This window comes from Elephantulus edwardii, unplaced genomic scaffold (assembly GCF_000299155.1).
Source record: "Elephantulus edwardii isolate Elephantulus edwardi_28Jun2011 unplaced genomic scaffold, EleEdw1.0 scaffold00149, whole genome shotgun sequence".
Lineage (NCBI taxonomy): Eukaryota > Metazoa > Chordata > Mammalia > Macroscelidea > Macroscelididae > Elephantulus > Elephantulus edwardii.
Genome location: NW_006399899.1, coordinates 835,208 through 859,168, shown reverse-complemented (window position 1 = coordinate 859,168; position 23,961 = coordinate 835,208).

The window sequence follows — 23,961 nt, the reverse complement described above, 5'->3', positions numbered from 1 at the left end:
CTGCATTATGCAGATGACACACCCTGCTTGCTGAAATCGAGGAGGACCTGAAGCACTTGCTGCAGAATGTCAAGGATTGCAACCTTCAGTATGGATTGAAGCTCAACATCAAGAAAACAAAGATTCTCACCACTGGGCTGATTGGCAACATCATGATAGATGGTGAAAAGATTGAGATTATTGACAGCTCCAGATTGCTTGGCTCCATAATCAATACTACTGGTACCAGCAGCCAGGAAATTAAAAGGTGAATTGAATTGAGAAAGTCTGCTATCAGAGACTTCTCCAAAGTATTGAAGAGCAACAATGCAAATCTGGAAACTAAGGTATGCCTGATTCAGGCCATAGTCTTTGCAATTACTTGCTATGCATCAGAAAGCTGGACACTAACTAGGGATGATAGAAGGAGAATTGATGCCTTTGAGCTGTGGTGCTAGAGAAGAGTATTGAATATATCAAGGACTGCTAGGAGAGCAAACAGGTTAGTCCTAGAGAGGGGGAAACCATGCTGCTCCTTGGAGGCAAGAATTCTGAAGCTTTATCTGACATATTTTGGCCATATTACAAGGAGCATCCAGTCCTTAAAGAGGGCTGTCATGCTTGGAATGGTGGAGGGACAGCACAAGAGAGAAAGACCCCTGACGAGATGAATTGATTCAGTGACTGTGGTAATGGGGGTAGGTGTGTTAGAGACAAAAATATTGGCTAGCACAGTAGGATAGCACAGTGTTTAGGGCTATTATCGTACATAGGGTCGCTATGAATCTCAGGCAACTCAACAGCACATACAAACAACAGTGATAAACACATAAACAAAGATACAAAATAATTCAGCAAAAGAAGGCTCCACATAAAGGGAACGATACTTGAAATGGCCTCGATAGAATGCTCCTGATGGATTGAAGGAAGAACTAGAATGCTAGCCTGACTAACAAGAGATAGATGATATAGATGGAAAGTGAGAGAAGGAAAATAGTGCAAACTTCTTCATGTAGGATCTTTTTTTCCTTTTACTGAGTGGTTCTGAGTGATATGGAAAGATAGAAAGTAAAAGAATGTCGTTGACTTACTTGGAGTAGAATGGTGAGAGTAACAACTATAATTGAGCAAGTCTGTGTATAGTTGTTGATAATGTTGGCCTGGACTAAGATTTTAGGAAAGGAGGTAGTACTAAGTGACCAGGTAATGGATTACTTATGAACATAGAGCCACCAGCTTTTGCTGATATGCTGATTTGTTTTCGAGTATATGAAATATGGCAGGAAAAGTTGGCTGTAATACCTGGAGTAATTGACATTGCCCTCTCTGAAAAGTGAGAAAAAGCTATTAAGAGTATGGACTTAATCTTTTTTATTTTTTAAAAATTTTATTGTCTGTTTTATTTTTTATATTAATTTCCTAAAATATATGATCTAAGTACTATTTGAAAAGATGTCTTTTTTAATAAAATTTTATTTTAATTGTGATTTTAACAAACATTTACAAAGAAGTTAGATTTTCATTCTATCACTGTTGCACATTTTACCCCTCTCCTCTCTTCCTACTCTCTAGTTCATCTTTTTCTTTTAAATATTCATTCATTTTTGCACAATTACCTCCTCCCCCTTTCCCCCACCCTAATCTTCTTTGCAATGTTATGCCTCTTATTCTGGATTGTTGTCATACATATAATACCTAATCACATATTAATTTTAGACAATTCTTTCTTTCATTGGTTCCAATACAATGATCATCATCTGTCCATTCTTATCCTAAGATGCTAGAATCATGAATTCAGTTTGGGCATGTTGTATCTGAGATGTCTACTAAATATCCAAGCAGAGTTGTTGAGCAGTTTGTTGATATGGTTGACTATTATTCAAGGATATCTCTAGGCCTAGGAAAAGCATTTCAGGGTTGTTGGTATATGAATGATATCTTAAAGCCATAAGATTGGAAGGAGTCCATAAAACACTGAATATATGATTATAGAGGTTCAGAATGAACTTCCAGAACACCCTAACATTGGAAATTGAGATTATGAAAGAATCTGACAGAGATGGCAAGGTTGACATCGTGTGTGTGTGTGTGTGTGTGTGTGTGTGTGTGTGTGCATATTTTTTGTGTGTGTACTCAATTATTTTTTATATGCGATCAAGTTGGAACCAACTCATAGTTGACTCTCTAGCAGTTTTTCAGAGGCTGTATATTGCACTCAAGGAGAGAAACAATCTTTCTCTGGATGGGCGAGTAGCTGGTGGGTTCAAACCACATACCTTCAAGTTGGGAACATAGCTTTTTACACGAGGCCACCAGAGTGTGTGTGTGTGTGTGTGTGTGTGTGTGTGTGTGTAAAAAACACATATAAATACATGTGAAAAAAATATATGTGTATTACTTTTGCTTTTTTTAGCTTAGATCATAGTGTTAGTCACTTTATGTTTAATTACATTTACTTGCTTCGTTTATTAAAATGTACTGCAGTTAATAAATCATTATGGAAAAATCACTCTTCCTCAGTTTCCTTATAAATTTTACTTGTGAATTTGGCTAATCATTTACTAAGAAATCTTCTAGCCTTGATATTACTATTCCAAACTTGATATATTATTACTTATTTTACCAATTTATGAGTATTTTATTCCATTCAAGATTAAATATATTGGGATATTTACCATTTTTATACCATCAGATTTTAATGTATCTTCTGTTTAATCACTGAAAAAAATGGACTTGAATTTAACATCACTTATTTCTTGTTTTGTTTTTCTTTATGAATATCTTCGTTTCTCCTGTGGCTTTCAAGACCAGCAAGAAACATCCATCTTCAGGAACTTGGAGAAAGCTGTACTACAGAGTGGAACTAAAGAAAAATATTCCTTTGGTGGTGGCCTGAGGAGATTCTCAACCCCAATGTTGTCCTAAAATTTATGTCCACAGTTTGAGAAGGTTAGGATTCCTAAGGTATGAACTGTTGACATTAATATATTATATCTAAGGAAAATATGATGAAATTTTAACTATATTTAATCCTTTTAAAAGCTTTTATTCATATGGTGTGGGTTGTTTTATTTTTTTGTTTGTTTCTCTTTTGTTCTTTTATTTTCTCTTTCCTCCTTTTATAAATTATTTTTTATTATGCTGCTAGCATGTAGGATGTAGGGGGATGAATAAAGAGAAAGTTGTTTTGTTGTACACCATCAAGTTAGAACCAATTCATAACTGACCCTCTGATGAGTTTTCAAAAGCAGTTAATCACATGGGAGGAGACTGCCTATTCTCCCGCAAAACAGCTGGTAGCCTTGAACCGCCTGGCTTTGGAATTGCATCACAGCTTCTTACCACTAGGCCACCAAGGGTGCTACTACATGGCTTCAATTATAAACATGTGGCCAGAGAAGCATTAAGGTAATCAAGTGAGAAGATCCAGTGGAGGGGTATGAGAAGAAAGATTTTTGTAGTCATCTCTGATAGATAGATAGAAAAGAGATATTGGAGTAGTTATTTATGAGATAAAAGACTTTGGGGAAACAGTGGAGAAAAGATACGATGGTATGTGGTGCATTGTTTATGCCTTTTCTCAACGTGCTCAGGAAACTTTTGACAAAGTTATTTATTATGAAGCTTTTACAGGAGATGTCTTTATTTTTCTTTTGCATATGTATCCATATTGAAGCAGCCTCTGAGTTGTGGTCAAGAGGGTACAATGGGTTTTCCTCCCCCCCCTTCTAATTATACTAATAATCACCTTGATAATCCATCATAATTGTAAGTAGATATTGATAAATAATTTACTTACGTACACAAACAAACCTATTTCCTACCTTCCATATATCCATGCACACAGGAATATACATGCCTCATACCTACACAAATGGAAGGAGGAGGAAGAAGGGGGGGAAATACTTCTCCAGAACTACAGTTTATGGGAAATTTACTGTATGTTGTGAATTGTGCTATGAACTTTGGAAAAAAAGTTATCCTACCTCCAACTTGTAACAACCATCTGGAATAGGGATTTCTGCTCTGTAAACCAGTGAGGGTAGAAGGAACGAAGATGTGGCCACCAGGGCCCAGGAATTACACTAATTCCCATGTTTCATGGAATTTAAGTCTCTCTTCTTATTGCTCTGTAGGTGAGTGGAAATAACATTTTTTTAAGATTAGTGGAATAAGCATATGCTACTATTTAAAGCATTGGAACAAAAATATATTTGATGTCTAAAGAAATGTGATATACCTAAGAAACGATAAAATTTCTCCCAAAATTCTGTTAATACATTTGTTGTCCTTTTTTTATTTGTTGCCCTTTTTTGTTTGATTTTTTTATTTATTGCCCTTTTAATCTTACTATAATCAAAGCACAATTTTTTAATTGAGATTTTATTGTAAGTTTATAAAGAATTTGGATTTCCATTCATTGATTGTTGCACATTTTTCTCCCTGTCCCCGCTCCCCCCAGATCCCTTCTGTCTTTGGGGGGGAAAAGTTCTTTCATTGTCATACAGTTGTCCCTCCCCCAGACCACTTTACTATGCAGCTCTTATTCTGGACACTTGTCATACCAATAATACCTAATCATATATTCCTTTTATATAGTTCTCTCCCTCTTCTGCTTCAATGTCATATACATTATTTATCCCCTCTTTTCTTAGTTTCCCCCCAAGCCCCCTGTCAGTCTTGTTTTATAACAGTGGAATTAAACAGTATTTGTCTTTTTGTGACTGAGACATTTCACTCAGTATAATGTCCTCTAGGTCACCTATTTTATATAATATTTTATGAGTTCTTTGTTTTTCAGTGCTGCATAAAATTCCATTGTGTGAATATACAAGAGCTTCTCTATCCATTTGTTTGTTAAAGGGCACTTATGTTTCCAACTCTTTGTTATTGTGAACAAAGCAGCAATAAAAATGGGTATGCATATATCTGCTTGGGTGGCAGTTCTGGGTTTGTTAGTGTATATTCCCAGTAGTGGAATTGCTGGGTCAAATGGCATTTCTATTTGCAACTTTTTCAAAAAGTGCCATAACTGCTTTCTATAATGGTTGCACCATTTTATTCTCCAACCAACAGTGAATAAGGGTTCCAGTTTCTCCACAAACTTGGCAGCATTTGTTGTTTGCTGCTCTTTTGAATTTTTCTAGTCTGACTGGGGTGAGATGATATCTCATAGTTGCTTTGATTTGCATCTCAGAGCTAGGGATTTTATACATTTTGTCATGTGTTTGTTTGCCATCTGAATGACTTCTTTGGTGAAGTGTCTGTTCATATCCTATGGCCATTTTTCAACTGGGTTTTTTACCTTTACCTTGTTGTGGAGCGCACATTTTAAAAAAAATACACCTCATTAAAAAAGAGAACTGGTATAGCAACATTGGCTTTTTTGTATTTTGCATTTGTATAACGCAGAGGCCTCGAGCTAGTGAAAATCAAATTAGTGATAGCAAGAGATTTAGTATATTTCATCATTAGATGCTCACTAAGTGTGAGGTCTGCTTTATATTGGTCATGAATATACTTCCTTTTATGAATGAAATACATATATTTTCTACCTAGGATATGTAAAATTCCCCAAATGCCAATACAGAAAGATTGACTTTGTTGTTGTTTATATTACTTTTAGGACCTTCTGTGAGAATAGAAGAAGCATTTCAAACAAACTCCGAGCTTTATGCAAGTGATTTTCTTCTTCTTTATGTATAATAGCTGTGTTTCTTTCTCCCCTTTCGATTAAAAAAAAAATATCTTTGCTGTTGATTTGGAGCCAATCCATAACTGACCCTGCAGTGAGTTTTCAGAGGCTGTAAATTGCATGAGAGGAGATAGCCAATCTTTCCCCCACGGCACAGCTGGTGAATTCGAACCACCTGCCTTTGGCTTGGCACTGCGATTCCCTATCCTTTACACCCCCAGAGCTCAAAAGACATCATACAAATAAAAGTATAAATATTAGTTAAGAATTTATTCACTATTCACGTTCTGGCAAAGGTTTATTTAGGAACAAACAGAAAGAAAGAAACAGTTTTCCTTTTTGAATCGTAGGATAAGTATAAATATTCTAATATTAAATGCCTAGTTGTGATGCAGTTCTCTGCCCACACAACTTTGATCTATTGGGAAGGAAAGTTAAAAGCTCTCTCCTCTGCTTGTCTTAAAAACCTGGAAGAGCTTGGGGGTTTGGACTAGGATTTTGATGACTGAGTTCTTTGCTTTGAGAATGTGAATCTTTAATTCAGTACACTTGTGTTCTGTCAAGAATAGTCACCTAGATGCCAACTACTTAAACATAAATTCAGAAGAGAAAGTTTTAGAGGACTTTGTCATAAAAATGTTTCTGGTTGAGACACCCATCAACTATTAAAGGGAACATAAAGCTATCTCTGATTTGGCTAGAAGAATTGGATGCTAGAAGAATGTCTACTTTGCAATGCATGTATATCACAGAGCTTGATCCAGTGGCAATGTCTATGGTATGCGTGTGTCTCTGCCCACAAACCAATACTCAGTGTCCTGGACAAGGAGGAAGGAAATGAGGTAGTTTAGGTGGCATCAGTCTGCTACAATGACTGCTGAATCCCATGTTCTGGTTCATCAAGCAGAGTTTTCAGATACTTGGAGGCAGTATCCTGTAAATTGTGTTTATAAGCCCAGACTGTAGAAAAGGAAAATAAGAGTTCTAATCAAGGTTCTGCATAAATATTTGAAAAGCTGTTTAATTCTTCTAAGCCAATGCTGTTCCAGATGTAGCCCATAAATGATCATCTGTGGGCTGGGACTGGAATGAAAGTTCTCGTGACCTACTCCAGGACCACAACTTCAAGAATTATTTGAAGTGAGGACCAGGCATCTATGTTTCAGGAAGACATTCAGATAATTCATAATCTTTGCTAGAATTGGAAAGCCACTACTAAGCCTGTTTTAAGAACTCTGAAAAAAGGAATTTGTAAAAAATGTCTCAAGTGCTAACACCTAGAAAAAATATAAGGTTATTAAATGGTTAATATACAAATTAGTTTTGATGTAGTCACAAATGGAAAAATTATTTATAGTGCTTATATCTAATATAGAAAAACATATCTAACATATAAAAATATCTATATCCTGATAGATAGATAGATAGATAGACAGGTAGATAGATGATAGATAAATAGACAGGTAGATAGATAAAATTTATAGTCATCATGAGAAAATACAAGTACTTAAAATATGTAAATAACTCCTAAAACTTCTTATAATAAAATGCTTACAAAAAGGAAAATATATGAAGTGATATTTACTAAAAAAAAGATAGTAAATATCCAATAAAACCTAGCAATGATGCTTAAAATTATTTATTGTCAGAGAAATTAAAATTCAAATCTTTTAAATACTTCTGTACACCTCTCAGAATGCCTAAAATAAGAAAAAGACTGATAAAACAAGAAATTGAATGGCTGTATTTAATCAGAACTCTCACGCATTGATCAGAAGTATGAGATGGTTTACTCCTTTGAAAAGCTGTCATCTTCCTAAAACCCAGAAATTCTGCTCCTATAATCTCAAGAGGACTGAGAACATTTGTCCTCATGTGTTGATTGTAGCTTTCCTCATAAAAATTGCAAACTGAGCACAACTCAGATGTTCAAGAGGAAAATGGCTAAATATTGGTAAATTGATTCCACAGAACACTACTCATAAAGGAAAAGAAAGAAACATCATATGGATACACATAATGACAGGGCTGACTCTCACAAGAGGATGCTGGGCCAAAGTAGCCAGTTCCTCCAATGTTCATAGTATATTGGCTTCAGTTTATGAAATTAAAGACTCATCCACACTGATCGGTGGTAATAGAAATCAGATTATTGATTACTTGTAGTAGAAAATTTCCAAAGAAGAGGCGAGGGAGAAATTTCTAGGATGATGGACGTGTTCTCTACCTTCTTCATGTTTATTTTTCAGTATTGGTTAACTAGCACATCCACTAGTAGCTCATTGCTTTTAAATTACAGCCCAATTTTTTAAAATGCAGTAGAAATTTGTTAAGTTGTCATACATTGAGTACTTGTTCCAAAAAGATTTTATCTAGATGAACAAACTTATTCAATGCTTGAAATATTACTATTCTGAAGTTATAGGTATGGAAAATGAGACCAGGGAAAGCAAAGTAACTTTCGCTGAATCATACTGAACTATTACATAGGTTTTAAGCTTATCAGACTCCAAAAATATTTCTTAATCATCATATATTTTCTTGGCAGAGGTGTATATCCATCTTACTTCTAGATCAGATATGAGCCAACAGTGCACTGAAAGAGGCGTCCATGATGACCAGTTGGGGTAAAGTGGTTATTAAGTGGATAAAGTAGGTATTTTCCTAGTATCTTTGAGGAGGTATAAAGTGTATGTGCAGTATTGCTTCTATCCTTAGGAATAAATTCTTTAAATTAAAGTTACATAGATTTTTACCCCCTCTCAGTAGGGTCTTTCTTCATCATGGAATATGACATAATAGTAGTTCTAAGAACTGTTAAGAATGAAGTTAAGGAAATGCCATATCATACTTGTCAAAGCGATTCATTGCCATTGAGTTGGAACCATAGAGGACCCTCTTTGGGATTTCAGAAGCTGTAAATCACATGGTAGGGAACTACTCATCTTTCCCCCTTGGAGCTACTGATAAATTCAAATTAACAGAGAGATGTGGCCTTTGGGTCAGTAGTTCAATTCCCTAGAAACTACACCACCAGGGGTCTTCACTGGGCAAGAAGGCAGTAAGTCACGTAGTCGTTGTGGATTTGGAACTGACTCCAAACTTATCCTTCTGTTGGTTTTCAAAGGCTGTAAATCACTCAAGAGAGATTGCTTGTTCATTCAGAGTGGTGGGTGGATTTGGACCGCGCACTATCATTGGGTTAGCAGTGCAACTTTCTAACCACTAGATCTTCATCAAGAAAGATAGACCCTCACAAGATGGATTGACACAGTGACTGCAACAATGTTTTCAAGTGTGTCAGAGATTGTGAGGATGGCATAGAGGAGGATGGAGTTCAGATCGCTACAAGTCATAAACAACTCAACAGCACGCCACAACAACAGGTTTCCAGAGCTCCCTCTATAGAAGAATGTTGTGGTTATGTACAGTCAAGTCCAACCCACCCATAGCTGACCCTCTAGTGGGTTTTTAGTGACAGCTAATCAGACAGGAGATGATTGTCTTTTTCCTGTGGGACAGCCTGTGAGTGAATTCTACCAAGAAATCCCAATGATTCTCAGTTCTCTTCTGTACATCATGAGGGCTCTTCCTAGTACTTCAGATGACAACATCCAGAACAAGTGGTGCATTGCAGAGTGGACTATGGGAGGGTGAAGGGAAGAGGAAGCAGGAAAATGTGCAAAAATGAATAAATTTTTTTTTAAAAAGTAAAAACTCAAAATATATATGATGGGGAAAAATTGATTTGTCGTGCTTGTTTGAAGTGTTTGTTGTTGTTGTTTACCATTGAGTTGTAACAGACTCATAGCTGACCCTCCAGTAGGTTTTCAGAGGCAGTTAATTGTTAGGAGGAGATTGCCCATCTTTTTCCCATAGAGCAGCATTTGGATTTGAACCATGTGCCTTTGGGATTGCAGCACAGTCACTTACCACACTGTGTTGATATGTTTAGATCCCACCATTTTTGGATCTATAGCCAATGCCAAGTCATTGAACTGCTCCAAGTCTCCATTTCACACTTTATAAAAGATGCATAAATACCTACTTGCTAAAAAAAAGGAGAATTAAATGAAAATATGCTTCAAAAGTATTGGCACACAGTGGTTCCTTTAAACCCTCCATACATTTTAAACTCATAGTTTTTTGGGTTTTTTTGTTTGTTTGTATTAGATATTACATGGCTGTAGAAACTCCTGAGTAAGTGTATTATACCCTATTCTGTGTGGAGTCTCTATGCAGCCCTTCACTTTAGCTGAAATAAAAATGCTGAAGTTTTCTAAAAGCTGTATCTATTTCATTATGGGAATTTAGTATCTCTCAGTAAAGTTGACCCTGTTGTTCCCACTCCTCTAAAAATTAATATGTGGAAAATTATGTTGAGGGAAAACTGTCATTAAATGTAGCTGTTACATTTTATCTACCCAGAGTGATTGAAAGGGAGCCTGAATGTATTTAGCATGCGTAACAGATACCAGCAAGGTTAATTGCCTTGAGAGCACTGAGGATCCAGACTCCTTTGTGTGCCTTCCTGATTTGTGTTACTGTCATACTAGGTTTCACATGCCTTTGGTAGAAATCTTATTTTAACTGTGTTTTTTTTTAAGTCATCATTTCCATAGCACATTTTTACAAGTCAGGGAGATTCAAATACAAATACATTCAAGAAGCAGTACCTCCCTCCCTCCCCCCATTGATAGATTACTCAGTTTATTGCCAAACTGCTACGTAAGTAGCAAATCTCTGCACACCTTTAAGAAATATTCTCAGAGGGTGATTGAAAGCAGAGTTTGAACATACTCTTTGTCATTGTTTCTTATAGTTGAAAGAGAAGTTGGGATGGTGGCAGCCAAGGGGAACTCTGAGAAAGCTGTCAGGTGCATGTGTGGGTGAAACGCCAGCACACACACATTTTCTCTTTATGGATCTTACTCATCAGTGTAGACTGACGCTGGTTTTGTTGAAGTGATGGTGTGCATATAGATCACTATTGCTCTTGTCTCTTTCCAGTGTACGTGCTTTATATTTTCCGTGACTTGTAGCACGTCAGCAGAACTGCAGCTAACTTATCAAGTCTTGTAATGGCTCTTGTTTTATGGTTTTCATAAGCCCTCACTGACTTTCATCTGGAATTCTTCATGCATCAAAAATTCATCTCAGATAGTAAATAACCTAGTGTCAAACGTGATCACGTCAGCAGAACTAAACCATACTTTCTTGTGAGGAGAATTTTGCTGGTAAACTCAAACTACTGTTTTCTTCATATGACTGTTTCTTTATTCAACTAGTTTATTTTGTTACTACTGTCTGATGCCTTTGAGTTAACTGTGACTCATAGCGATCATATGAACAATAGGATAGAACCTTGCCTTATTCTACACCCTCACCAAGATCTTCACCATGCTCAAGTCCATGGTTCACTGGATCAATCCGTCTCATTCAGACTTGTCCTCCCCTTTGCTGACTCTCTGATTCTCTTAGCATAGTGTCTTTTTCCAAAGACCAGTCCCTGCTGATAACAATAACATGTCTAAAGTATGTAAGATGAAATTTCACCCTCCTTGCTTCTAAGAAGCACTTTGGTGGCATGTCCGCCAACAGTTTTATTTGCTCTGTTAGCTGAAGGTATGTTCAGTACTCCTCCCCAACATTACATTTGAAAAACTCATTCTATTTGTAGTTTAATATCTTATGTTTCTTAAGATCAAGGAACTGAAGAACAAATTCAAACCTTGAGTTGTTATAATCAAGGATACTTTAGGCAGAATATTAAATGATCCAGGAAATATTAAAAGAAGATGGAAAGAATATTCTGAGTCACTGTATCAAAAGGAATTGGCAGACACAGGAGAATTGTGTGAAAAAACATATGAGCAAGAGCCTATGGTGATGAAGGAAGAATGTCAAGCTTCTTTGAAGGAAATGGCAAAGAAATAAGGCCCCAGGAATAGATGGTATACCAATTGACATATTTCAGCTAACAGATGCTGCCCTGGGAGTGCTCACCAAGTTGTGCCAAGAAATCTGGAGAAAAACCACTTGGTCAACTGGCTGGAAGAGAGCTATATTTGTTCCCATTCCAAAGAAGAGTGACCCAGAGGAGTGTGGAAACTATAAAACAATATTATTTATTTCACATGCAAGCAAGATTCTGCTGAAGATTATCCAAAAATGACTGACAGAGAACTGCCAGAAATCCAGGCTGAGTTTAGAAGTTGTTGTGGTACTAGGCATATTGTAGCTAATGTTAGATGGCTCTTAGCTGAAAAATAGGAAATGCTAGAGGAATGTCTGTCTGTGTTTCATTGATTATGCAAAGGTGTTTGACTGTGTGGATCATAACAAACTGTGGCTGACTCTGAGAAAAAGGGGAATCCCAGAACACTTGATCGTGCTAATGAGAAACCTTTACTTGGACCAAGAGGCAATAATCAGAACAGAGCAAGGAAACACTGCATGGTTCAAAATTGGTAAGGTCATATGCCAGGGATGTGTCCTGTCTCCATACCTTTCAACCTGTATGCAGAACAGATTACCCGGGAAGCTGGGCTCTATGAGGAGAAATGTGGTACCAGGATTGATGGAAGATCTGTCAATAGTCTGCATTATGTAGATGACACAGCCCTGCTTACTGAAACTGAGGAGGACCTGAAGCACTTGCTGCAGAGGTTCAAGGACTGCAGCCTCCAATGTGGATTGAGGCTCAATGTCAAGAAGACAAAAATTCTCACCACTGGACCAATTTGCAGCATCAGGATGGATGGTGAAGAGATTGAGATTGTCCACAGCTTTAGTTTGCTTGGCTCCACTGTCAATACTCTTGGCAGCAGCAACCAGGAAATTAAAAGATGCTGTGTCATGGGAAAAATCTGCTGTTAGGGACCTCTCCAAAGTACTGAAAGCAATGGTGTCTCTCTGGAGACTAAAGTGTGTCTGATACAGGCCATGGTCTTTGCTATCACTTGTTATGTGTCCCAGAGTTGGACAATGACTAGATAAGATGGGAGAATTGATGCCTTTGAGCTGTGGTGCTGGAGAAGAGTATTGAATGTTCCCTGGACTGCTAAGAAAACAAACCGATTCATCCTGGAGAGGGTTAAACCAGCTGCTCCTTGGAGGCAAGGATTCTGAGGCTTCACCTGACATATTTTGGACATGTTATAAGAAGGGACCAGTCCTTGGAGAAGGACATTATGCTTGGGAGGGCGGAGCGAGAGTGCAGGCAGGGAAGACAGTTCAGTTGGCACAGGATAGAGAAGAGTTTGGGGTTGTTGTACATAGGGTCGCTATGAGTCTCAAGTGACTCGACGGCACATAACAACATGTTTTGCGAATCCTTCTTTGGTTGTCAATTGCATAGGAGACAAATCAAATTTACCATGGCTTGGATCAGGTACACTTTAGTCTTTAAATTAGTATTTTTGCTTATGAGTCATGAATTGTGTAGAGCTCTGTCGTCTCATCCCTGCTTCATACCTACCTACACTTTTTGAGTCTTAGTTTCTTCATATGTAGCATGGGAGTTGATCTAGACATATGAATATTCCATATAAATTTGTAAATAAGTTATTGCTTAATGGTGAGAGAGTCAGCAGTCTCTGGATATGTGTGACAAATATTTGTAATGATTATTCAAATATAAAAAGTTAAAATCCAAATAGAGTGAAACAAATTGTACAAACTCTCTACAAGATTTCCTAATGAATTTTAAGCCTTGCACTGTATGGTAAAACCTTGGAACAGTACCCAGGAAGTCTCTTTTGGGTAAGAGTTTAATTCCCCCCTATGTATATGTGGTATAATTCATTTCATTAAATGATGGCCTTAGTCAAGATGGTCTGCTCCTGGAAGGGAGATGGAAAGTCTTCTCCCATAAAGATTTTCAGTCAGGGAAATCCAGTGGAGGGTCACTGTGAGTTGGAATCAACTTGACAACTAATTTGGTCTGGTTTGGGTATGTATTCTGTAAGTTTTTGTTCTTTTTTGTTTCTTTTTGGCATTCCATGTGTATTTAGTATTCTTCCACCATACCACAGGAATCAATTCTTCTTTGATTGTCCTTCAATACTTTCTATTATGACATTTTGCCCATATGAAAGATTGTAACATTGAGGGACACCGAGCTTTGATAGAGCGGTGATTTAAAAGTTAGACTGCTAAGCAAAAAAATCTGCAGTTCTAAACACTTTGTTGTCTAAAGGTGAGGCAGTCGGGTGCAATAACGATGTAATACCTTCTATTTACCCTGGTAGAAAAAGAAACTACTATCTGACTTTAGATATAGCCCTCTAAAATATATCTAATTGATCCATCTCTGTTCTTAGGATTTCTATAATTCTACCCTATTAAAAGACAACCTTAATGTTCATTTATTCTGCTTCTGAATATGGTACCCCTTTTTTATTTTATTTTTTAAAAGTTTGGTTTCAAATTCAAATAGCTACCATTTTAGAATTCATTTCCTTTTGACAGTTACTGAAGAAAAGATTTGTGGTTTTCCCTGTGGCATTATGTTTTGCAGTCTGTTTGTTTACTTGGTCTGAATTTTACCCCAGGCCTTTGAAAGTTAACGAAATCTGAGCTGCTGCTGTGTTCAAAATCTTGTACAGATTTAGGTCCTCTTTGTGATGTTAAAACACACACATAAACAGTTACAAGAAAATGGCCATTTAACATTTTTTACCCCACCATTTGACAGGAAAAAAATGTGTTGTTTTTCCTTACTGGGAAAATTTAACATAGATTAAACATTTTACACTATAAATTCATATCCTTTCAATGATCTTCCCAGGAAGATATTTTTCTTTACAATTTCCTTCTTTGCCTTACTATTAAAATTTCCCATATTGTTATTTATTTATTTTTATAGTTATTAATGTAGCTAGTAGGTTATAAGGAGACCTTTTCAAAGGTGTGTATGGGTATTTTCCTTCTGTTTCGCTTGGGTCGTTTTAGCCATGGCCATGTCATGAAGTTGTGCTGTGAGGGTTAACGGGAGATGAGCACCAGAAGACTTGGGGAGCTTTTACCCTTCATTTCCATTTCCTGTCGCTCTAATTGTCTAATGTGGGATATACCAGCCTCCCATTTCATTCCTTCTTTCAGGAATCTTTCTCTGCCTTTTTCCTGCTCTCTCACAGGCCTCCAAGTTCCCTTCAAAACAAATCCATTGTGGTAATTTTTCACTCTTGGTGCCTCATGTGACCTCGAGAAGAACTACCCTGTAAGGAAGTGTGAGCTATAATCTTTATAGCAACGGGTCACCAAATATTTCCTGTTTGAACCTTAGTGAATTCACATGACCTGTCATTACACTACCAAGGTTCCCCACCCCACCCCAGTGGCAGCAATTTCATAATTTTCTGGAAATGGATCATGATCTTTCCATCCAGTGTTGGTTGTTTGGGATTTTGTTTGTTTGGTTTTGGGTTTTTTGTTGGTAATGCCCCAAATAATTTCTGCAAAATTCAGAAATACCTCATCTTTTAAGATCCAGCTAATGGAAAGCCTCTGGACCCATCAATGCATAAGACGCTTTCCCCCTTTTTCACTCCTTTGTGTCATCCTCCCCCTCCCAAAACCTGCAACTCTTTGACTCTTTTCATGCTTATAAGTAGTCTTTTATAGAACTCAAGCTTTTCAAGGCAGAAATTCATATATATATATTCTGATTCTCAATTTTGCCTGCAAAGTAAGCATTATATCTTCATCAAACAGGTAGATAAATACATTGCAAATTTAGTTTCGTTTTTGGAATGGGTTTTTCTCTAGCTTAGTAAGTGATTATATTGTTTCTTTATTCTTAGTTTCTACTATTCTCTTTTTTTCACTCTATACTTTAGAGGTATTTTCGTTCTGTTTTTTTCTCCTGCCTCCAAATCTGATTCCTTTAATAAGAAACTCATTTACTTCAATTAGGAACCTACTCATCGCTGACCTCCTAGTAGGTTTCTAGAGGCTTGAATTTGTACAGGCAGAGACTGCCTATCATTTTCCTTGGCGCCACAGATGGATTGATCCACCAAAGAGGTGCTGGCTTTGGGTTAGCAGCACGTCACTTATTGGACTATAGAACCAGAGCTCCCAACTAGGTTTATGTAATTATATGCTTTTTTCTTTTATTGATGTCCTCACCACTAACACTAGGACAGCACATCAAAAACATGTGCCGCTCCCTCCTTTTTATGTCCTTGGCACACATCACTAATTAATTTTGAGTCTACAGAACTGTTGTTGTTAGATGTCATCAAATCAGAACTGACTACCAACTGACCCTCTAGCAAATTTTCAGAGACTACAAATAGCATGGGAAGAGATTGCCTATCTCACTCCTGAAGAGCAGCTGGTATACTGAACCCACTTGCCTTCGGGTTGTCAGTGAAACTCCTCACCAGTAGGCCGCCATAGCTCCCTTCTGTTGTTGTTGTTATTAGGTTGTTATTATTGGAGTTAAAAATGACTCATAGCAACTCAGCGAACAACATATTTGAATTATGTCCTATCCTATACAAACCTCACAATCTCTGAGACATTCAAACCCATTGCTGCAATCACTGTGCCAGTTCACCTGGTTGAGGCTCTTCCTCTCTTTCTCTGTCCCTCCACCTTTCCAAGCATGATGTCATTCTCCAAGAAGTAGCCTATCCTAGCAACATGCCCCAAGTATATGAGATGAAACTTCACCATCCTTACCTCTGAAAAGCACTCAGGCTGTACTTTCTCTAAGATATAACTATTTGTTCCTTTGGCAGTCCACGGGATATTCAGTCTCTTCTCCAAATCCACAGCTCTTCTGTCATCCTTATTCATTGTCCAGTTCTCAGCAGCATAGCAAGTGACTTGGGGTGGGGGAACCCAAACCCAAAACCCACTGTGGTCTGGATCTAGCTCATCTTAGTCCCCAAACTATTAATTTTGCTTCTCAGTAATTTGGAGGTCCCTATCTGAAGACTTTCCCAGTGCTATATATCTCCTGCCTGCTAGTACCAAGTATATTGATTGCATATCCCAGTAAGATGAAGTAGCTGAAAGTTTCAATAATTTCTTCAATCATTATGATGTCTCCTATCTGTTCAGTGTTGAGAATTTGTGTTTTCTTGATATTGAGATGTAATTCAAGACTGTAGTGTTTGGTCTTCTGCAGGAAGTGTTTCAAGTCTCCCTCACTTTGAGCAAAAAAAACTCCCTTCTAGAAACTTACAATACTTAAAACATAAAACATAATTCTGGAATGATATTTGATTCTGGAATGGAAATCAAAATCTATTTTCAATTTCAGTATGAGATCTTTTTTTTAATTTTTGTACTGGCTTTCACTTAGTTTCTCCAAGGTCAGGATCGTGCTGCTTTCCGGGACAAAAAATTGTAGATATTTCTTTATTTCTGTAGTTTGAAAGCATGCATATTTGCTTAAGAGAATATTATATTGAAGGATCCTTTTGCAAAAGTTTAGCACTTTAACAGGTCTTAATTCTTTTAGCTTTCAAAAATAAAGAAGCACTTCCACATTGATATTTTTACCATGTTTTTGATGTTTATAGAACTGTTTGCTTAGCTTGATATTTTGTGCTAACACTCCACATATTTCTTTAAGAGAATTAAAAATATTTTAGGTTACAAAAATTTGAATGTGTTCTGAGGATTAAATTTAGTGACCTTGACTTTTTATTTTCTGGCATATATTTTTCTTATTAATTTTAATGTCTTTTCTTACAACTACAATTGTTATTGTTGTTGTTGTTGTTGTTATGTGCCATCGAGTCGCTTATGAATCATAGTGACCCTATGTACAAGAGCCCTAAACGCTGTTCTATCCTGTGCCAACCTCGCTGTCTCAAACACATTCATTCCCACCACTCCACTCACAGAATTGATCCGCATCATCGAGGATATTCCACTCCTGCACCATCCCTCCACTCTCCCAGACATGATGTCCCTCTCCAAGGACCAGTCCCTCCTGGCAACATGCCCAAATTATGTCAGACAAAGCTTCAGAATCCTTGACTCCAAGGGGCATTCCAGCTTCACCTTCTCTAAGACAAACCTGTTTGTTCTCCTAGCAGTCCATGGTATATTCAACACTCTTCTCCAGCACCACAGCTCAAAGGCATCAATTCTATCATCCCTATTCACTGTCCAGCTCTCCGATGCATAGCACGTAATTGCAAAGACTATAATCAGGCGTACCTTAATCTCCAGCCTGACATTGTTGCTCTTCAGTACTCTTGAGAGGTCCTTTACAGCTGACTTTTCCAGAGCAATTCGTCTCTTAATTTCCTGGCTGCTGATACCAAGAGAGTTGACTGTGAAGCCAAGTAAACGAAAACTTTTAACTATCTCAATCTCTTCACCATTCATATTGATGTCGTCCTTTGGCCCAGTGGTGAGAATCTTTGTTTTCTTGATGTTGAGCTTCAATCCATATTGAAGACTGCAGTCTTTGACCTTCTGCAATAAGTGCTTCAGGTCCTCCTCAGTTACAGCAACCAGGGTTGTGTCATCTGCATAACGCACGTTGTTGATGACTCTTCCACCAATCCTGATGCCGCATTCCTCCTTGTTCAGCCCAGCGTCTCGGATGATCTGTTCTGCATACAGATTGAAAAGGTATGGAGACAAAATACATCCCTGACGGACCCCCTTCTTGATTTTGAACCGTGTTGTGTCTCCTTGCTCTGTTCTGATGACTTCCTCTTGGTCCAAGTATGTTGTTGCTGTTGTTGTTAAGTGCCGTCGAGTCGCAGGCGACTCATAGCGACCCTATGAACGAGAGTCCTCAACGCTTGGGTGTCTTTCATCCTCTCTTCAGGTTCATAGGGTTTCCGGAGGCAGGCTGTTACAGAAGTGAATGCCACTCCTCCTTCCAAGCGTGTTTTAATCAGGGAGCTCCACCCCACTCTCTATCCCCATTGGGTAACCAGCCATTAACACATTTGACACATCAGTGTCACAGTGTTCAACCTCACAGCAACCACAAGTGACCGCTGTACAGCAACTTGTACACCAGGGCTATACGACCTAGAGGAATGTCTGAACAAAAACAATGAAAGATAGGTCCGAGTATAAGTTTTGCATTATTTAATTACAGATGGAATGCAATTTCATAGAAGTATTATGTCAGAAAATTAGTGACCACTATCAATAGATTGTAATTCTTCTTCAGAAGAATGGAGTGTTTATCAGCTATATTCTGATTCTAAATGAATGCATTAATAATAATAATGACAATAACAACATTCTTATCCTAATCATCAATAGCTTTTGATTCTAATCTGAAGCACCTTTAACACATATGTTGTCATTCTTCTTGTTGCATGCTATAGAATTGACTACAATGGACAACAGATGTGAACCTTGCTTGTCTTACGCCAGCCTCATGATACCCAACTAACTCAAGCCAATTATTAGAGTCACTATGTCAACCCATCTTGTTGAAGGTCTTTCTCTAGTTCTCTGATCTTCTACTTTTCCAGGGTGATATCTTTTCCAAGGACGAGCACTTCCTGACAACATCTCCAAGGTATGTCAGAAAAAAATCTCACTATGCTTGCCTCTACAGAGTACCCTAGTCGTACTTCCTACCAGCCAGATTTGTTTGTTTGTTGTCAGTTCATAAGATATTCATAACTCGTCACCAACGTCACAATTCACAGATACCAGTTCTTATTTGTTCCAACTTTTAGATGCTTAGAAGGCAAATGAAAATACCATAGTTTGAGTCAGGTACACTTTACTATTTAGACTGAAATGGTTAATGTTTATTTCTTGACAACAGCTTTCCCATTGTAACATGCCTTTTGAACTATGGCTAATATTGAGACGCGTAGGCATCCCAGAACACTTCATTGTGCTTATACAATCTAGTATACCTAGATCTGGAAGCTGGTAAACAAATGGAACAAGGGGGGAAAAGCATCGTTTAAAATCAGGAAGGGTATGTGTTAGAGATGTATCTTTTCTCCATACATATTCAGTCTGTATGCTGAGCAAATAGATAATGAAGTTGGATTTTATGAAGAGGATTGTGGCATCAGTTTTGGAGAAAGACCTATCAACAATCTATATTATGCAAATGACACAATCATGCTTGCTGAAAATGAAGAGGACTTGAAACCCTTGATGCAGAACAACAAAAACTATAGGCTTTGATGTGGATTACATCTCATCATCAAGCAAACAAAAGTCCTAACCATGGAGCCAACAGACAACTTCATGACATATAAAGGATTGAAGCTATCAATGATTTCATCTTGCTTGGATCAACAGTTAACACCTTTGACACCAGCAGTCAGGAGATCAGGAGACATATTGCATAGGGTCACAATGAGTCATACTCGACTCGACAACACCTAACAACAACAACAACAAGAAGTCTTCTGTCAGAGACTTCTCCAAAAGACATGAAAGCATTTATGTAAGCTTGAAGACTTAAGTTGTGTCTGATTCAGACCATGGTCTTTTCAATCACCTGCTATGCATCTGAGAGCTGGACAATAAATGAGGATGACAGAAGAATTATTAGTGCCTTTGAGTCATGATGTTGAAGAAGAGTACGGAGTATCCCATGGACTGCCAAAGGAGCAAACAACCATGACTTTGGAAATGTGCCATCAAATTGTTCTGAGGAGGCAAAGATGATGAAGCAAAAACCTGTCATACTTTGAACAAGTTGCTACGAGAGGCTATTGACACAATGACTGCCACAATGGACTCAAGTGCGTCTGAGATGATAAAGATGACCTCAGAATCGGGTTCAGAACTGTTGTTCATAGGATCGTTATGAGTCATACTCAACTCTATGGCAATGAACAACCATGGTGTTACCAAAATATACACATACAGAGTTGGGAGGTAGGCTAAAATAGATAAATAAGTCAACTAACAGAGATAATTATAGGAAACATCCATATGCCATCAGTGTAAATCCCTTATTCATTTCAAAAGAGCAATATCTGGATTTTATTTTAAAAATGTGAGACTGAATTCAAGAAAAACAACCCATTGCTACCAAGGTGGCCATATAGGACACAGCATGTACAGATAGCCACATATTTTTCTTACAGAGCACCTAGTAGGTCTGAAGTATGAATTTTTTATTTAGCAACCAAGTGTGTTAACCACTGTGGTGCTAAGGCTCCTTTTCTTCTTTGGGTTAATCCCAAAATAGTGAAAAGAATGGGAGAGGAATAAACAGTTGATAAGGTTTCAAAACATCTTTGTAAGATATATAGAGGAAATGGAAAATTTTGATAGCTAGAACATAGCTCAGTACAGAAGTCAGAGAAAACCACTCAGCAAAGGCCCTAAGGTTGAGAAATATGTCAAAGTTGAACACAAAGGAGAGGAGCAAAAGGAAGAGATTAATTGAAAGTCTGTCTGTGATGTGAATGATGGTTGTTTCTCTTCTACATGATTACTCCTCAGCAGAGTTTGTGAGAACATTTTACTCCATGCAAAAGGCTATTTAGGTCCTTTTCATTGAATACACATTCCATGCATGAGTTTTTAAGTAAATTAAAGCTTCTCAGTTGATGGGTCAACAGTCCAAATGGGATCTTCCTCTTATGCCCTTAGGGGGGGTCGCCAAGCCTGGAATTAGTTTCCTTGTTTGTTAATCCTTGAAATAAATCAGTCAGGGTTGTCCCCTCACCAGTCAGGGGCAGCTATCATATTTATGGGAGTACTCAGAGAAGAATGGACCTGCATATATGAAAACTAATTGCCATTCAGTAGCTCCAGCAGATTTTCAAAGGTTGTAAATCACATGAGAGGAAAATGCCCATCTTTATGCATTATGACACCTACAGTGTAACCACAATTTTTTGCTTCCTTCCTGTGACTCTCATTATGCACTACTCCTTCCTGGCCGTGAACCTTTATTCAAAATACTGGGAGCTCTTGTGGCCTAGTGGCAAGAAGCTGTGATACAATCCCGAAGGCACATGGTGGTTTAAGGCCATGAGAGGAGGATGGGAATCTCCTCCCATGCGATTAACTGCCTCTGACAGCCCGCCGGAGGCTCAGCTATGGGTCAGATCCAACTCTACAGTACAGAATGACACAACATGGTTGGTTTTAAGGAATGACTTCCTTCCAGGTATTATTATTCACCATATAAGTGTGTCTATTGTTTGGTCTAAAGTTGAAACAGGGAGGAATTAATTTCCAAACTTGAAAGGGAAGTAAAGGCCACAGTCTCAGGGGCCCCACTAATGCCTATCAGATAAATAATTCTGGCCATTTTTGTGGTTTGGGTTTTGTTCCGCATTTTCCCCCATATAAAAGTTTCATGAAATATTTTGAACATACATGAATTTTGCCTTAAGTACAAGAGTTCTCTAAATGAACATTCCTGTAAGACAATTTCTTTATAAAATAACAGAGGGAATTTTGCTCAGATGGTGTCATCTGTAGAAAGTTGTGCAGCACCTTTGTGGTGGTTGAAGTCCACCAGCACCTTCTCAGAAGAAAGATGGACAATCTCCTTTCACGCATTTTACAGTCTTAGAAATCGACTGGAGGTTCCGTTCCAACTGGATGGCAATGGTTTACAGCAAAATAGTTACCTCAGTCTACCTACTTGTTTGGTTTTATGGTGGGAGTGTGTGTATTTATATACAGCCAACATTACTGAAATACTTATATGCAATAAAGTAGATTAAACCCACTGCTATTAACTCTATTTTGATGCATACAGCTTGTATTGGACTGAGGAGAACTTCCCCAGAAATCTTCCATGGCTGTACACTTTTACAGAAGCCAACTGCTACAGCTTTCTATCTCAGAGGAGCTAAAAGGTTCGAATGTTGGCCTTGAGAGTAGTAGCCTAGTGTGTTAGCCACGAGAAATGTACTTTAAATCTGTACATTTCTGATATTTTGGAAAAAATGTGCACAGTCATGTAGCTATGATACCAATAAATGTAGGTCATTTCTATTACCATAACATCTCTCTTCTTTTGTTCAGCATTAGATTTCTGAAATTAATTTGTTTTCTTGTGAGTATCAGTAGATGCTTCACTTTTATTTTTCTCTAGTATCCCTGAATGAATAAATCAAGATTTTTCTTTTCTGTTCTCCTGTTTACATACTGCTGACTTGGTTTTTAGTTTGTTGTTGTTGTTGTTATGTGCCGTCAAGTCGTTTCCGACTCATAGCGACCCTATGCACAACAGCCCTAAACCCTGCTCTATCCTGTGCCAACCGCACCGCCTCTGACACACCCATCCCGATTACCCCAGTCACAGAATCAATCCTTCTCATAGAGGGTCTTCCCCTCCTGCGCTGTCCCTCCACCCTCCCAAGCGTGATGTCCCTCTCCAAGGACCTGTCCCTCCTGGCAACATGTCCAAAGTATGTCAGACGAAGCCCCAGAATTCTTGCCTCCAAGGAGTAGCTTGGTTTAATCATCTCCAAGATGAATCTGTTTGTTTTCCTGGTTTTTAGTTTAGAGCTGTTAAAGATCATGATCTAAGCACCCATAAGCAAGTCTCTGTGTGATCACACATTTTAGTTTCTTTTGGGTAATGGTTGACAAGTGGAACTGCAGAGTCATGAGGTGGGTGTATATTATATTATAAGAAACTTCCCACAAGAGTCCACATGCATAGTACTTGGGGCAGTGGGAGGGGTGCAGAGGGATTGTGTACCAGGGAGAGAGTATTTATTTTACTTTACAAAGAGAGGAGTGAACTGGGGTTGGGGGGAGGGCTGGGCAAGGAGAAAAGTGCAACAATGAATCAATGGGAAAAAATCTCTGTAAATGTTCATTAAAATTATTTAAAAATAAACTTTAAAAAATTAGCAAAATAATAAAAAAGAAACTTACAAAAAAAGAAAAAGAAACTACCAAATTGTTCTTCAAATGTTTTAATTCTACCTTTATGATTTGAGCAGTGTTTATGAAATCTAATTGTGTCATTTTACTGCCAATTTTTCATTTTGTTGACATTTTTAATCTTAATCATTCCTATAAGTGCCAGCCATAGTGATCCAGTAAGTTAACGGTTAAGCTGCTAACAGAAAGATCAGTTGTTCAAACCTACCACCTTCTACTACAGGGAACAATGAACAATCACCTTTTAAGATTTAAAGCCTCAAAAATGTATTGTAACTGGGATGATGGTAGTGAATTACCAGAAACGATTCACATTAGTGTAACTAAAGTTGGTATATAACCCCTCACTGCTGAATTTGATTGTTGTTGTTGTTATGTGCCGTCGAGTCGTTTCCAACTCATAGCGACCCTATGCACAACAGCCCTAAACCCTGCTCTATCCTGCGCCAAGC